This window comes from Myotis daubentonii, chromosome X (assembly GCF_963259705.1).
Source record: "Myotis daubentonii chromosome X, mMyoDau2.1, whole genome shotgun sequence".
NCBI classification, from domain to species: domain Eukaryota; kingdom Metazoa; phylum Chordata; class Mammalia; order Chiroptera; family Vespertilionidae; genus Myotis; species Myotis daubentonii.
The window spans coordinates 103,349,090-103,364,345 of record NC_081861.1 but is presented as its reverse complement, the minus strand read 5'-3'; the positions used below and the strand labels follow the sequence as shown (position 1 = coordinate 103,364,345).

At 35.2% G+C, this 15,256-nt stretch overlaps 1 protein-coding gene across 2 annotated transcripts in view; it reads right to left on the bottom strand.

Moving 5' to 3' along the window:
* Positions 1-13,154, bottom strand: part of GPR174 (G protein-coupled receptor 174) — a 55,586-nt gene extending 42,432 nt beyond the window's left edge. Inside the window, exons 1-2 of one of the 2 annotated variants that reach the window (XM_059679343.1) lie at positions 12,964-13,154; positions 2,581-2,677 (exon numbers count right to left, since the gene is read on the bottom strand). The gene's annotated coding sequence lies outside the window, so the exon portion shown is untranslated. The remainder of the gene's footprint in view (positions 1-2,580; positions 2,678-12,963) is intronic. The other variant, XM_059679342.1, reaches the window with a different exon arrangement.
* Positions 13,155-15,256: the final 2,102 nt, after the last annotated feature.

Here is a 15,256-nt window from a genome sequence, read left to right as displayed (position 1 = left end):
TGACTTGAGCAAGCTACTTGGTACAAATTGGTAGTTCCAAAATAGTCATGGGGCCCAACCAGTGTGGTTGAGTGTCATATCAGGAACTGAGAAGTAGCAGTTTCCATTCCTGGTCAGGGCACATACCCAGGCTGCAGGCTCCATCCTCAGTAGGGGGCATGCAAGAGGCAGCCAATCAATGATTCTCTCTCATCAGTGTTTCTATTTCTCTCTCCCTCTCCCTTCCTCTCTCTAAAAAAAAATCAATAAAAACTTATTTTTTAAAAAATAGTCATGGAGATGTAAAGTTCAGCATAAGAAATATAGTCAATGATATTGTAATAGCTATGCATTGTGCCAAGTGGGTACTTCAATTATTGGGGGTCTCACTTTGTAAATTATATAACTATCTAAGCGCTATGCTGTACACCTGGAACTAATATAAAATAACATTGAGTGTCAACTGTAATTGAAAATAAAATAAAAAGATTCTCTATCTAAACAATCTCATTTGCAAAATGAGTGCCTACCTCTATGAGTATTTAATAAGTTATCATTTCTAAGTTTTGTTAGTGTTATATAATTATACTAATTAAAATGAATAAATTCTTATCATTTTAATCATTGTAAAATAATTATATGCATACATAAATTCTTGCCCCCATAAATGATTGCAGCTAATGTTTCCAGAAGGAAATAATTCAAACAAATTACATAGGTATATTTTTATCCTTATTAATAAAATATATATATTGTTTTTATTTGTTTTGTCTTTCTGTGTGTTTGTTAGTAGTAGTAGTTGTGTATTTCTCTTTCTCTTAAGCCTGAGTTTGTATCATGATTAGGAACTTTAATGGCTAGTAATAAATTAAAATTCATTGAATTTCCCTCAGTTAATTTGAATTTTGTATCACAAGAAGTATTCAGTCTCCATCAGCATTTTAATTTGTTAATACCTCCAAAGGAGGTATAGTTCTTTACTTGAGCCAACCCATAATTACTTCTGACAATAGAAGCATGCTATTAGTTCTGTAGGCTACTCCACTGAGTATTAATCATTAATTTAAGAGTGTTGTAAGCATAGTATGCTTCAGACAGGTGCCTGATTTTTTTCTCCTTATTTCACTGAGCTCTCCTAATATACTTATCCTGATTACATCTTGGAATAAATATTTCAAGTGGTCTTGAACAGAAGCTCTTTTCCTTTTTATGGGAAAATGCAAGTATAAAAAGGATGGAGCGGCTTCAAGATATACATAAGCTCATATAAAACTAGAGGCCCAGTGCACGGATTCATGCACTGGTGGGGGGGGGGTGTCCTACGGGGTTCGGCCCACTGTGGGAGCGCCGCTCATCTTGGTCAGTCAAGTGGCTGTGGATCCACCCTGACCACCAAGGGGTGGCTCCTGCATTGAGCGTCTACCCCCTGGTGGTCAGTGCATGTCATAGCGAATGGTCAACCCGTCCTTCTGCCGTTTGGTCACTAGGCTTTTATATAGAGAGAAATTTAAGTTAAACATGCACCCTCTGTCTTAACATACAGAGAGTATTGTACTATAAGGAGTTATATCATTAAAATCCTGACCTCTTGATTAGGGATATAACTGAATGTGACTATTCTCCATATTTAAGTGATATGTGCAGTTGCAGTTATTTTGTTCATGATTTTTTAAACTGAGCCCTAATATTAGACAAATCCCCTTTCAATATTTAGATACCTAAAATGGTGCTACAGTAATATAGTTCTCCTAAGAATAGGCACCCATGAAAAGGAGCCAAAAAACAAACTTAACAAACAATTCCTTTTCTCAAAATCTACATCTTTCAAATTTGCCCTTAGATGATGTCTTAAGACTCACTGAATTTTTAGGTTACTAATCCATGAATAAACACTTGCCTAAAATCCATGTGATTCAACTACAACTACTATAGTCTTCCTTCTCAACAATGTCATCCAGTTCCTCGAAACACACACACACACACACACACACACACACACACACACACACACACACAGAGAGAGAGTATTCTCTACTATATGAAAAGAGTGGCCAATATGTGCTGAGATTTATATATGTATCCTAAAAGATTAGCATTGAAATCATTTGTGTAATCTGTATATAGACTTACTTTCAAAATGGGAATAAAAGATAGGATAAGGTGAGTGACACAAAATTTAAGGAATTGCTAAAAAAAAACCTCAGTAATAAAGATACAAATATTTTAGTGCAATGTTTTTTTTAAAAAAAATCAGAATTAATGCAAATCCATGATAGTCATAATATCAAAGTAGTAAATACAAACAAGATCAATATGACTGATTTTTACTTTTCCCTCAGGTTCCAATATGACTTGCAGGACACTATGAAAAAAATATTACATTTTATCAAATTCTCCAGAAACCACAGGCTTTCATGTTCTATAGGATTGTATTAATGTACTGTGAACACCTGCCCATTATCTGCTAATTTTTCCAGTGGACAAACAAATTTGTGACAGGTAACTAGTGAGGTCTCTCTGTCCCTGCCCAGGGCCCACAGAATGAAAGAGTACTCTTTCACGGATTATATGAAAACAGAAGTCAAGACCATATTTGAGTACCTACTGTTTTCTCCAGTGCTGGTTGAACTCCTTCATCCAAGCAATAGGGTCTCCTGAAGAAGCCATGGGGAATCTGGCTGGATTAATTTATTCATGCCTGAAAGAACATAGAACTGTGAACAATTGCAGATTGAAGGAGATTTTCAATGGAAATTGCAACAGGTAGAACCTGAGACCCTCAAAATGTATTACCATAGGCAAAAGAGAGTATGAAGAGTTACACTTAGCCCTTAGTAGTAGCAAAGTAGAGTGAGTGGGAATTCCTTTACCATTTGACATATCTCTTTGAATTGGCAGCCTTAATAAGGATGAGAGAAGGTAGGAATGTCAGTGGCAAGGTTCACAAGTCACTGACTGCTCAAAAGGAGCCCTTAAGTATGAAGAGTTATCTTTGAAAAGCCCCACAGCTTCTAGTCAAAGTCATAGTACAGTTGAAGGGCAGAAACGGACTTTTTTTTTTTCTCAGTTGGAGATCTTTTCTGAGGTCTCATGACTACAACTCTTTCATTGGTTATTAAATGTACATAAAGGGAGATCCAGTTGACTACTAACTGTCAACAAAGCTGATGCTAAGTGGTAAATTATCTTCTATACAAAACTGCCTTATAGGTACCCTTGCAATGTTTGTAGATGGTGTCCTATGTGGGGTGATTTGGGGGAATCAAAAATCATGTCCCACTTCTCTCTGCTCCACTCTACCCAATGATCTCTTGCCAAGTTTTGACCTTATCTCTAATAATCTTCTAATAAAATGAAAATTCTACAAGAAGGATTTTTATATTAATCCATCAACTGCAATTAATTATATAAGGTATTTTTCACCATAGAAAGTGGGTGAGAGGAAATACAAAGTGAGATACATTTTACTTGGTAAAAAAGGGGAAATATAGGAACCTTAAGGGGGCAATCTTAGGTGGTGAAACATAGTAAAATTATCTGAAAAGCCAGATTTTATCATAAGAGTTTACAGGGAATTATATAAAAGGGAAGAGAGGACAATTAAATAGAAGGCAGACAATCAACTTAATAGTCTAAGAAAATATGCTTCAAGCTAGTCCTTTCAACAATCTCTATGTCATTTCATTTATTATATTTCATGAACAAGAGTTAGGCAAGATATCAAAAAATGGGTTTCAGTTTAGGGGTCACTTCATCAATTTCTTCTAGAACAGCCATATACACTACAGTCATTCTGTTTTACTTGCATTTTGTTTAATCTCCCAAGACAGGTCACTTGGTAGAAAGCTGATAGAAAATGGGTGTATAGGGAAAGAGCACTGGTCAGAGACATAAGCTTCTAGTCTTGACTTATCACTAATTAGTGGTGTTACCTTGGTAATGTCTGTTTTAGCACTAGGCCTCAGTCTTTCATCTGAAAAAATGAAGTTGTACTAAGTCATTCCTCAGATTCCTTTGAGTTCTGATAGTCTAAGTCTAGTAGAAAGTTTGAACTGGTAGATAAGCCCACTATTATGTAAAATGTGGAAAAGATATGAAGAAATAGTCTTTCGTTTCCAATGCTTTATCAACTCAGGTCTGATGAAGAGTTATCACACTACAAAATAACTGCCTAATCTCTATATCCAATCCAAGACCCACAGTCTCAGATGCCCTTTCCTGATTAATACAGATTTGTTCCTGTCATGTTCCCATCAAAACATTCCTTAGGGCCAATGTATCTACTTTCAAGTTCAAAACCACTGCTATTTAATAAATTGGTTTAAGTTAATGCATTAGTGACAGAGAAGTGGAAGATTTTATCCAGGACCTTCAAAGAGAGTGTGTAGGCCTTTTCTCAGCAGCCTTATTTTAAAAAATTAATGGAAACCAATTGTAGACCCAAGCAGAAAGGAGAACATTAGGGGAGATGTTTTAAATAGGTTGGATTCCTCATATCATACACTGAACCCTGCTCAGCAGCCTACACATGGACAAGTTCAGTCAGAGCATACTTATTGAGCACCTGAGGCAAAACGCTGTTTTCATTGATGAGCCCAAAGTTGACATAGATAATTATTCAATGGGACTTTTTATAATGTTTCAATCTCTTTTGATGCTTAGGTCTTGCAAACAAGGTAATTAAGGACTAGGAAAGTAAGGAGTTCATCCTGAGTTATATGGCAAGTTAACGGCAGGGTGGACTAGAGTCTAAGTTTTAATTCAAAAGCCTGTGTTCCTTTATCCATATCACACTTCCTCCCAACTACACATTCTCTAATATGTGTGTAGATATTTCTCTTCCCCATGTATAGTTACATCATTTGAATGTAAGCCTTACTTATGTTACTAAGTGTATGGAAGCCAATGGTTTTTACTATGTGCAGAAAAAAAATCAACACCTACATATGCCTCTTCCCCATCTCTCCTTACATACAGAAACAGAGACACACAGACATCGATTTCCACTGGCATGCAAGACTGAGATAAAATAACCAAAATGGGACAAACGCTCTTTTTCCTTTTCAACCCCTTTCCTGCTGCTACAATTTTCTAAATTATCAATATAGGAAAAATAAATGAAGTGATGAGATGAGCAATGTCTTGTTGTAAATCAAGTCACTATGTTGGATGTTGCTGGAGATTAAAACAAACAAACAAATAGCATGCTCTGTCTCCTAAACACCTGTAGACTAGCATCAGTGACACAATATACAAAGCAAGAGAGAAATGAGTGAAATCAATTGCTCAATTGAGTAAGTCAAATGCTAAGCTCTATTGAAAGCTGCCATATATTTAGGATACAAACCTTAATGAGGCTGGGATATTTCATATGGCATTTCTAAGGGTAGTGACTTCTCTAATTCATAAAACTCATATTTCCCTTTCTCATGTATTCAGCTGAAAGCCTTATGCATTTAAGCTGCAAGCTTGACCAAGAATAATGCTCCCGTTTACTGAAGGAAATCTGGCAGGTGCAACTTAATTTTCCAAGTGTGATTTCAGTCCAATTACACATAGCATTTTTCAAATTGTACAGAGGAGCTCTGACCAAAAGGATGCAAAGTACCTATTAGGCATCTTGAAGGAGAGATGCCCTCAATCATATGACTAGAGAAACTGAAAAATGGGGAGGCTTACTGCCTTGTTCAGGTTTATACCCCTAGCCAGTCTCAGAGAAGCATAACTTGAAGCTCAAGCCTATGACTGTGCCTACTAAAAGTATAATTTCAAAAAGGATTAAGAAATGGATGTCCCAAGACTCTTCCTCTATTTCCTCTTGGACAAGGAAGCATAGACATGGGGTGGAAAGATTGCAGAGAGTAGGAGGATGTGGGGAATAACCAACATTATCAGGAGATAAACTATGCTAAAACCTTGTTCCTATGTCTGCTTTAATTTTTAACCCAGATTTCTATAGCTGTTTGGGTTAGCTAAACTTAAGTATGAGAGCTAAATTGCAGTTAATTATCTCTGTAAGGTAGCCATGGATTGCACTCTGAACCTGGGATGGGAATTCCATATCTCAAGTTCTTGGTCTTAAGGAAAAATGACTCATAAATATAAATATAGCTCTACATGCTTATGTTTGGTGTGTAACATTGTGTATGTGAAGAATATAATAATTTTCCCTCCAATTCTGATACTATATAGCCAATATAAAGTGCAGTAGGAGGCCGGTTGACAAGTATATATATAAATCAATTTATTTCCCCAGACCTATTTAGGAGAATTTCTGTGTACACTTTCCTTGCGTTGATTTTAACTTACATCTAAAATCACATATTCTGTTCTAGTTTGTGATATAGCCTTACATGTGGAATTCAGAACCTTTGTTCTAATCTTAGCATAACATAGATTGTTAGATATAAAAAACTTTTTTTCCAAATGCCTAATGTGATATCCTTTTTGCAACACATCAGTTTAGTGTGATCATGGCGACTCTCTGTTTAAGGCAAAATATGTTAAGTCATCAACACATACTTCTTCTAAATCCCTACTTTATAGTCAGATTTAATATGTTCTACTTTATCCTCTCCAAGTAGATAAGCTCCAAGCGGGCTAGGGCTATACCTTTTATAACTCCTATTATATCCTTCTGCACTGAAAAAAATAGTAAACATACTATAAATACTGGTTAAAGAGAATTAAAATGTTTCATTTATTCTTTGTATGATTCCCTTTTTTATCCATTTTATTCCTTATTTTATGTGTTTTATCACCATTTCATTTTCTAGGTTACCCACCCTAAATCTAGTAAAAATAAAACCTATTTTTAAATAATTGTATACTGATTCTCTCTGTTATAAACTCGTCTGATTCTCAAATGGAAAAGGACAAAGTAGTGAAATGTGGCTTTATCATATAGAGACAGCATGGCATGATGGAAAGAGCTTTGATAATCAACAGAACCGAGTTTGAAAGTCAACTAAGGCAGTTAGTTATACAACTTTGTGAAAGTTATTAAGTCCCTTAACATTGGTCTCCTCATCTATCATCTATAACATATGGGAAATTAAATAGAATTATTATCAAAATATGAGATCGTGCCAAATGCTTAGTATTTCATCAGTGCACAATAAATAAGAATCATTATTATCTTTGAATATAAGGGAACTCAAAATCAAAGTTACAGCCAGTATTAGATATGTTTCTAAAATATTTCTAACAATTTCTCAAATGTAACACTACATGAAAAAGATGGGGAAAATATTACCTCTCTATCCACTATATTAAAATAACACACATATTGGAGATCCCACAGCATCTGGGGAGGAGTCAGCATGAGTAACCATCATGCCCATATTCTCCAGATATTGGTTTAACCAAGGTTTTTACTCTGATTATATTTGCTTGGCCCAAGTTCCAGTAAGAGAGTAAGTTACAATGCAGAGAAATAAAAAGTAATATATTTTCCCTATTAGACCATGTCAGAGGGATTTTCAAATTTACTGATTCCAAGAGGTCAGGCAGCTTTAAATTTCATGAGTAATCCCCACCCCAGGAAAGAATTAGACAAAGAGATGACATTTCTCAATGTTTAATTATTACAACTTTAACTTAGAACCAAAATGGTTATTAACAAGTACTTCTATATCAAATATTATCCAGGTCATACTCGTTAAATTCTGAGAAATAACACTGTTCTCTTTGAAGATTTCAAAATGTCTCCTTCTTAGTGCTTTGCTTAATCAAATTTCATGGTCCAAAATTGAGGGAAGTTTACTGTATCCTCTGTGACCAAAAGGGACTTTCATCAAGTGGCCAGAGCAAAGCTGAGTAGCCCAAAATCTAATGGATGTTCCCCACCCTGGATAACTGGAGCCCAAATCTTCTTTCCCTGGTTAATCTGGTCACTTCACAGCTTGTCATATTCAAACTGTGCTTCAGTGAGGTAGCTTTATTATATCCACTGATAAGAAATTAATCACTTTTCTTCTAAGTTATGATAAGCTTTTGGAGGTTATAGACTTTCAGAGGGAAAGGCATTGCTTTACCAGATGCTTTGATATGGACTGTGCCTGCTCTTGATAAAAAACAAATATTTCCATTGTTGATTGTGTTTTTCTTCAAAGAGACTAATACCAGTTCAAGTGACTGGAATTTTTTATATCAAATTAGTTTTATGAAGTATTAGAAATCAGTAACAACTAGTTTTAACTCTCACATTCTTAGGAAAAAAGATAAGCCTGTTAGTACTTTCATAACTAAAATATATTAAGATGAAGGGGGAACAAGTTTTAAACAATAATTTAAAACAACAAAATAATCAGATCCTGATCAAAATGGACCGAAGAATATAAAAGGAGGGTGTTATTATTATTATGAAAATGTGGGAAGAAAGATCAAAATAATTTTACTTAATTTTAGAATATTAATAACTGAAATATTTGGTATAAAAATTAATAAAGACCAGGAAAATATACATTTAAAAACCACCTTTGCAGGTCCCTATTACCCAAACCAAAAATATTATTTCTAAACCTACAAATTTAAACTATCCAGGTAAGTTGAGTAAAACAGTAACAGAATAGCACTGTCTACTGAAAAAAAGTTTGTTTATTGGGCATGGATTATACTCTTCCTCTATCTGCATTAACTGAATTGCTTGGAAAATCATTAACTTATCTTTGTGAGAGGCATATGTGAACATAATTTCATATCTTAGAGCAATTCTAATAGAATTATTTATAAAATATATCCAGCTTTGTTGAATCATTTTGCTTAAAGATAACACCAGTGTTTTGTTTTAGACTCTTTACAAGTATGTCCAGTGCACATCCTTGATTCTTACATATGCACAATATATGTCAAGTTGGTAAATGTGCATTAGTTTCAAAAACTTCATTTTTCCTCGAAGAATAGAGAAAGAGCTCCTCAACTTTTTATAGTTAATTTAGGATACACAATGTTTCTGTAATTTAAAGCCACCGTCTTACTACTTTATTTGCCACTAATCAGAGCGGCTTTATTATATCTGTTGATGTGACATTAATCATAAAAAACAAGAAAACACATCCTTTTGCACTTTTGGAATTAAATGGGTTTAAAATAACACATCTAATATGTAATAAATCATTTACACGTGATTCATTTTCAGCACACCTTTTGGTCTGACACTGTAACATAGAGTAGTCACTGGAAATATCAGGGTGGGGGAGCACTTTGTAAAGTAGATAATTGTCTAACCACTATGCTGTACACCTGAAACTAGTAAAAAATAATATTGAATGTAAAATAAATAAATAAATAAATAAATAAATAAATAAATAAATAAATAAATAAATTTGTCTTAAAAATGTAAAAATCAAAAAAGGGTAGCCACACAGGAAAACATATTTTTAGTTTTAAAGAAACAGTTCATAGGTTAACTTATGTCATTTAAAAAATATTAAGCCTGGCTGCTGTGGCTCAGTGGTTGATCATCAACCTATGAATCAGGAGGTATGGTTTGATTCCCAGTCAGGGCACATGCCTGGGTGTGCAGGAACCAGCACGTCAATGATTCTTTCTCATCATTGATATTTCTATCTCTCCTTCTCCCTTCCTCTCTGAAATCAATAAAAAATATATTTTTTTAAAATATTAATACTCCAAACATTAAATAAGTATCATTATGGTTACCCTATAAATAACTTGTTGAAATTGTTTTATCTTATACAAGTAAATCACCTTGTAAAAAAATATCTGGTAACATGTTTATTACCTTATGAGAAATAGCCAAATCTGATTTACTAAGTAAAGCAGAAAAGAATTTTAGCTAAGTAATTGTAATTATAACACTATTAAAGCCTTTTTTCCGTTGCTGAGAACATGGAGAAAACTCTGCTATTGTCTTCCATAAATAGTGTGAGATTGACTAAAAGCGTTTTGGAAGAAAAAAAAATATATTGCCAAGAAGTAAGGAAGGAGTAGAGGGGCTTTAGACTTGGTAGCAGATATTTGCATATATCTTTGATGTTTAGTGAGATAGTAATTAGGCTGTTGGAAATACAACTGAGCTTGAATGGGCAGCTTTAGCTCATGCTCTGGACACAACTCAGGCTTCTATGTGACCTACATACTGATTATGGCCAATTGCGTAAACTTTGATTTCCTCACTAGATTATTAGAGTCAGTGAAGTTTCTGGCCCATACCCAAATCTCCAGAGCCTATACAGACTTTATTTTGGTTAATATCCTGCGCTTTTGATTATTTATCAGGAACTCTGTCTGCATGTTGATTCCTGACTGATGCTCATGCAGCCAGCCCCTGCTGAAAATGAAAGTGAAGTCTGTGAAGCACATCCCCCACTCCTAATTGCCTTCCAGTGACTATACCAAGAGAACTCACTTTAATTTTCTAATTGCATATATCACCCTGTCATATAAACAGTGACAATAGGCAAGCCACGAACTGTGGCATCCTCTTTGGGATTCACATACCACTAATTAGTATAGTATTATGCTTCCTCACACTTTATCTTAAGCCCCATATCAATGTTTTTGCTAGGCACATACTCTGTAATCTTGACTGCCTTCTGAAGTCTGAAATCTCCTACATCTCAGGTCTTCCTGAATACCATCTCTTGTCTTATAGTTTGACCAAACTGTTGCCCTGCCACTCAATATAGCACCTAAGTATCCAGTCAATGGCCAAGTCCATATTACTGTTGTGTTACATCATTTAGTGTTTATCAATTTGCATTTGGGGATTTTTTTATGTGGGCACAGTAGGGAAAATTATCTCCTATTCTTGCAATGAAACAGTGGTAGAAACCCCAAATCAAGGTTTGCTACATTATCTGGGCCCTTGGGAACAGCCATAAGTGTGCCCCTGTTATTGAAAGGTTCTTGAGTGATTTCAATATTGCATCTTTTAACATTTCCCAATGAATAATGCATGTCTCTCTTAATCCTCAAGCATTGTTAGGCAATCACAAGTGAAAGAATTACTAGATGAAGCATTAAGAGACCTAGGCTCTAGCCTTTTCTCTGTCACAGATTCACAGAAGTACTTGTCCCCATCACTACAACTCTCTGAGCCAACTGTAAAATGAAGGCTGTCAATTTATGTTACTTCCTGAATCATAAAAGGATCTAACATTCTTTTTTTCGCCATTGCTTCTGTGAATTATAGGATTTGAATCTTTTTCTGATCATTTTCCATTCTCTGGCTTGGGGTCTGGAGACTGATTCTTGACACCTATGGCACACAGGAACATTTTTGGGAAGCCACTTTAATGGTAAGGGAAACAGAACTATCTGTGGTATCTCCTCATAGGAATAGGTAGTGGTCAGAAGAAGGAGTCAAATTCCCTTTCTGGTTCAGTGCATCTGATTAATGCCAAAAGTGTCTATGACAGTAAGGCAAAAAGCATTTCAGTTACCTAGTGCAAAGGGTGATAATTGAGTTCATTCATTCCTAATGGTCTCTAAGTGGAAATTCAGTGAGGTTTTTGGAGTGGTCAATGTCCTACTTTGTGTTTATTCACTTTTACAATAATCAGAGCCACATTACACTGGCCCCAACAGAATAAATACACTACATTATTCCTGTGTCACAGAAATATTACTGCAAATATGTAGCAAAATAGAGCAGTGCGTGTGTTCAAAAGTGCAGAGACCATATCCTGTAATTAAAAAAATATATATATCCCCCTATGACACAAACATCTTGGAGGATGGCTTGTATATAATCTAAATAATATTTGCTAATGTGGCTGGTGGAATCTTTCCCTGGGCTTCAAAACTTGAATCCTATCTATAAGATTGATGCTTTTGCCACCATACTTGAGATTTATAGTAGCTTCAGAAAAGAAATACTCCTTGCTGAATGACCCAAAACTTTTTAACCAATAGTAACTCTGTTAATTGAATAAAATTATAACATTTTCCCCCTGGAAAGATTAGAGCAGTAAGAAATGAAGTTCTTGCACAATACTGTTGACAGCATAGAACCAGGAAAGTCATTTGCGATTTAATGCTTGATCATGGTGCGCCATGGAAATCCATATTTTCCTTTCTTATAATCTCTGAATGCAGTTCTTAGAAGTTACATGCCATTGATAGCCTTATCTTTGGTTTAAAGTTAGAAGGCACCTTCCTTAATATTTTCTCTTTGAGCACAAAAGAGAAACAACATGAAAGTCAGGAAACAATTTCACTTACATTTTTAAAAGATAAACTAAGTCTATTATAAGTTTCTAAAATGTGAATTTAATCCAATATCAGTTTACATGTTGTTGTTTTTAGTGTACTGATTATTCTGATATAGCTTATCTATGAGAAATACAACAACTGTGCCTGCTGTTTTTCTTATTTTCCCTCTCTCTAATTATAAATACTTTTTTCTTCTGGATTGCTTTCTTTGAAGGCAGAATCTGTACACCTAACATTGATTACAATTCACTTTACCATAAAAATATGTAACTTATACAAGCTGACAGGAATATGCATTCATTTTGGTAAAGGTCCTGAGGCATTACAGATCTCTTATTTTTAATCAGAGTTTATTTTGAAAATAACAAAACATAAATTTAACCATTTTAATCACCCAGCAAATAAAAATATTATCTTTAAAGAATTATACAAAAGAGTAGATTAAAAGCATCCTGCATATTTATGCAAGTAACTCTATTTAATAGAGTTGGTTAAATTACAAATGTTCACAGGGCTACTTTATATAATATAAATTGAGCAAAACATTATAAAAGACCTCTCCATATCAAAGTTACATTTCTCTAATTTACAGTTACTTCCCTCACCCATCTCAGGCAGCCAACAATATAATTATTTTCGTTTGTACAAATACCAAGGAAATTATATATGGGGATAGTTCAGTTTTATTATATTCACATCACCCTTAGAAATAACAGAACCTGGTGTGAAGAGAACAGTTCTGTATATCAAGTGTGAAAAGGCACAGATAAGTGCTAATTATGCATTAAAAAAAATGGAACCTACCATTTCAGTTTCTTTCTGTTTTCTTCATATGTCTCTAAAGAATTCATGCGACAGCCACTGCAACAAGGATACTACTGATCTGTGTATCAATTCCGGCTCCCTGTTCTAAGAACAACAAATCCAATCCTGCTTCACTACTAGAAAAAAAGAGAGAGAAAAGAAAGAACAAAAAAGGAAAGGAAAGAGAAGGAAAGAAAGGAAGAAAGAAAGAAAGAAAGAAAGAAAGAAAGAAAGAAAGAAAGAAAGAAAGAAAGAAAGAAAGAAAGGAAAAGAGAGGAAAAAAAGAGGGAAAGAAAGAGTAAAAAAACAAAATGAAACAACAACAATGAAAGAAAGCCAAAAGAAAAATTAAGACAGCAAAAGGGGAAAAAATTAAATTCTCAGCATTACCTAACCATTACCATGTTGGAAAGCATGCTAGCGAAATGTCAGAGTGAAATATGCAAACCACCCTGTGCACACTGAACATTTCCGTTTTCCAGGGGGCAGCACCTCTCTCTCTCTCTCTCATTAATGATGCAAGGTGCATATATACTATGGGCTGTACGTTTAGTTTGAAAAGCTTCACACTTAGCAAAGAACCTCTCACCTCTCATTTCTATTTATAGGGCTAAGTGCATTGTCTACCAATCCCGTGACTGCACCAAGCATTGAGTGCAATTTCCTTGGTATTTGTACAAACAATAATACACAACCTATTTATTTATGGAACCCTCTGTTTAAGGTAGGTGCCCTCTGCCCCCTGCCATAGTTAGTGGACCATTGCAATCTAAACTGTGATCCTTTCTCACAGCTCCTCAGTTGGTGTGTTTAGGTACCAAAGTGGGCATTACTTATTTAAGGATATCCCTTAGGTAGCTCCCAATAAAGAAGTCAAGATGTGGTAGACCTCTACCTAGAGTATTCTTGTATGTACAAACCTCCAAACTCCTGACATTAAAATAAATACCCTACTTTTAAAGAGGAATTTGGAGATTCTAAACTTGCCTCCCACTTCCTGTTCACACACTCTGCATTCCCCTCAGAGACCCTGTGAAAAGGAAGTGCAGGTAAGCTCCCATTTCCTCTCAGTGGTCAGGGAGGATTGAGTGAAAAGAATCTGGTTTCCTGTAGACTAGACCCATAGACACAGCCTCTTGAAGATGGTGTTTCAAGGAGCCTCAGGGTCTCAGAACCAACTGCCACACTGTATTAGGCATCTAACACCCTACCACCACTACCACCAGCAGCACCGCTAGAAGATGAACAGAAGGAAGCTGAAGCAATCCTCAAGACTTGAGCAGTATTTCTAGATCAGAACAAGATAATTGTTCAAATAGACCATGGGAGAAAGAAGTATGTTAGTGAAGGTCCAGCCTCATGCCAGGGCATACCTGTGGGGTATATTATAGAGAGAACCTGTAAGTCTTTCTGCCTCAAAATACTTCCTTGATTAATACATGAAACATCAGTCATTTGCAGGTAATGTTCCCTTCTTCCTGAAGTCTTGATTTTCAAATCCTGATGCTCTTAGAAATATACTTATTTGAAAACTTGGTGTGAATGAATTTATTAGAATTGGGAAGATGGGTGTAGATGGTGGGAGCAGGATATAAAGAAAAGCTAAAAAGAACCCAGGATAAGAAAACTGAACTGTCAAAGCAATCTTTAGTAATTTTGTAATAGGCTAGTTATGATGAGAACAGTCCTAAGCAAGTGGGGTAAAATATAAGGGGGGGGATGTAAATTAATCATAATTTGCATTATGTCAGATATGTTTACAATAAAATAAAATATATTGTCCTCGCTTTGTCTTTTTATTCTTTATTCTGAGTTCTGGCATAATATGCAGGTGATGCTGTGTTTATTAAAGAATTTTTCTACTTAATTTTGGTGTGTCTAGAGTTTATTGGGATGTTCTCTCCCCTCACACAGCCTTAGCTCAATTCAGCAAATATTTATTGAAAAACTGCTAAAAGCACACCCGAGGGGAAGGGGAGAATGTGGGGAAAACTGTGAGAGTGGGCTGCTGGTAAAAGAAAGGGTGTCATCTCTCAGGAGCTTTTTAGAATCTAGATAAGACATTATGCAATTGTCTCAAATATAAGGCAATGTATCCTATCTAATAAAAGAGAAAAATGGTAATTGGCGTACGACGATACCCTTTTCATTGGCTAATCAGGGCTATATGCAAATTAACTGCCAACTATGATTGGCAGTTAACTGCCAACTATGATTGGCACTTAACTGCCAACTATGATTGGCAGTTAACTGCCAACTAAGATTGGCAGTTAACTGCCAACAAGATGGCGGT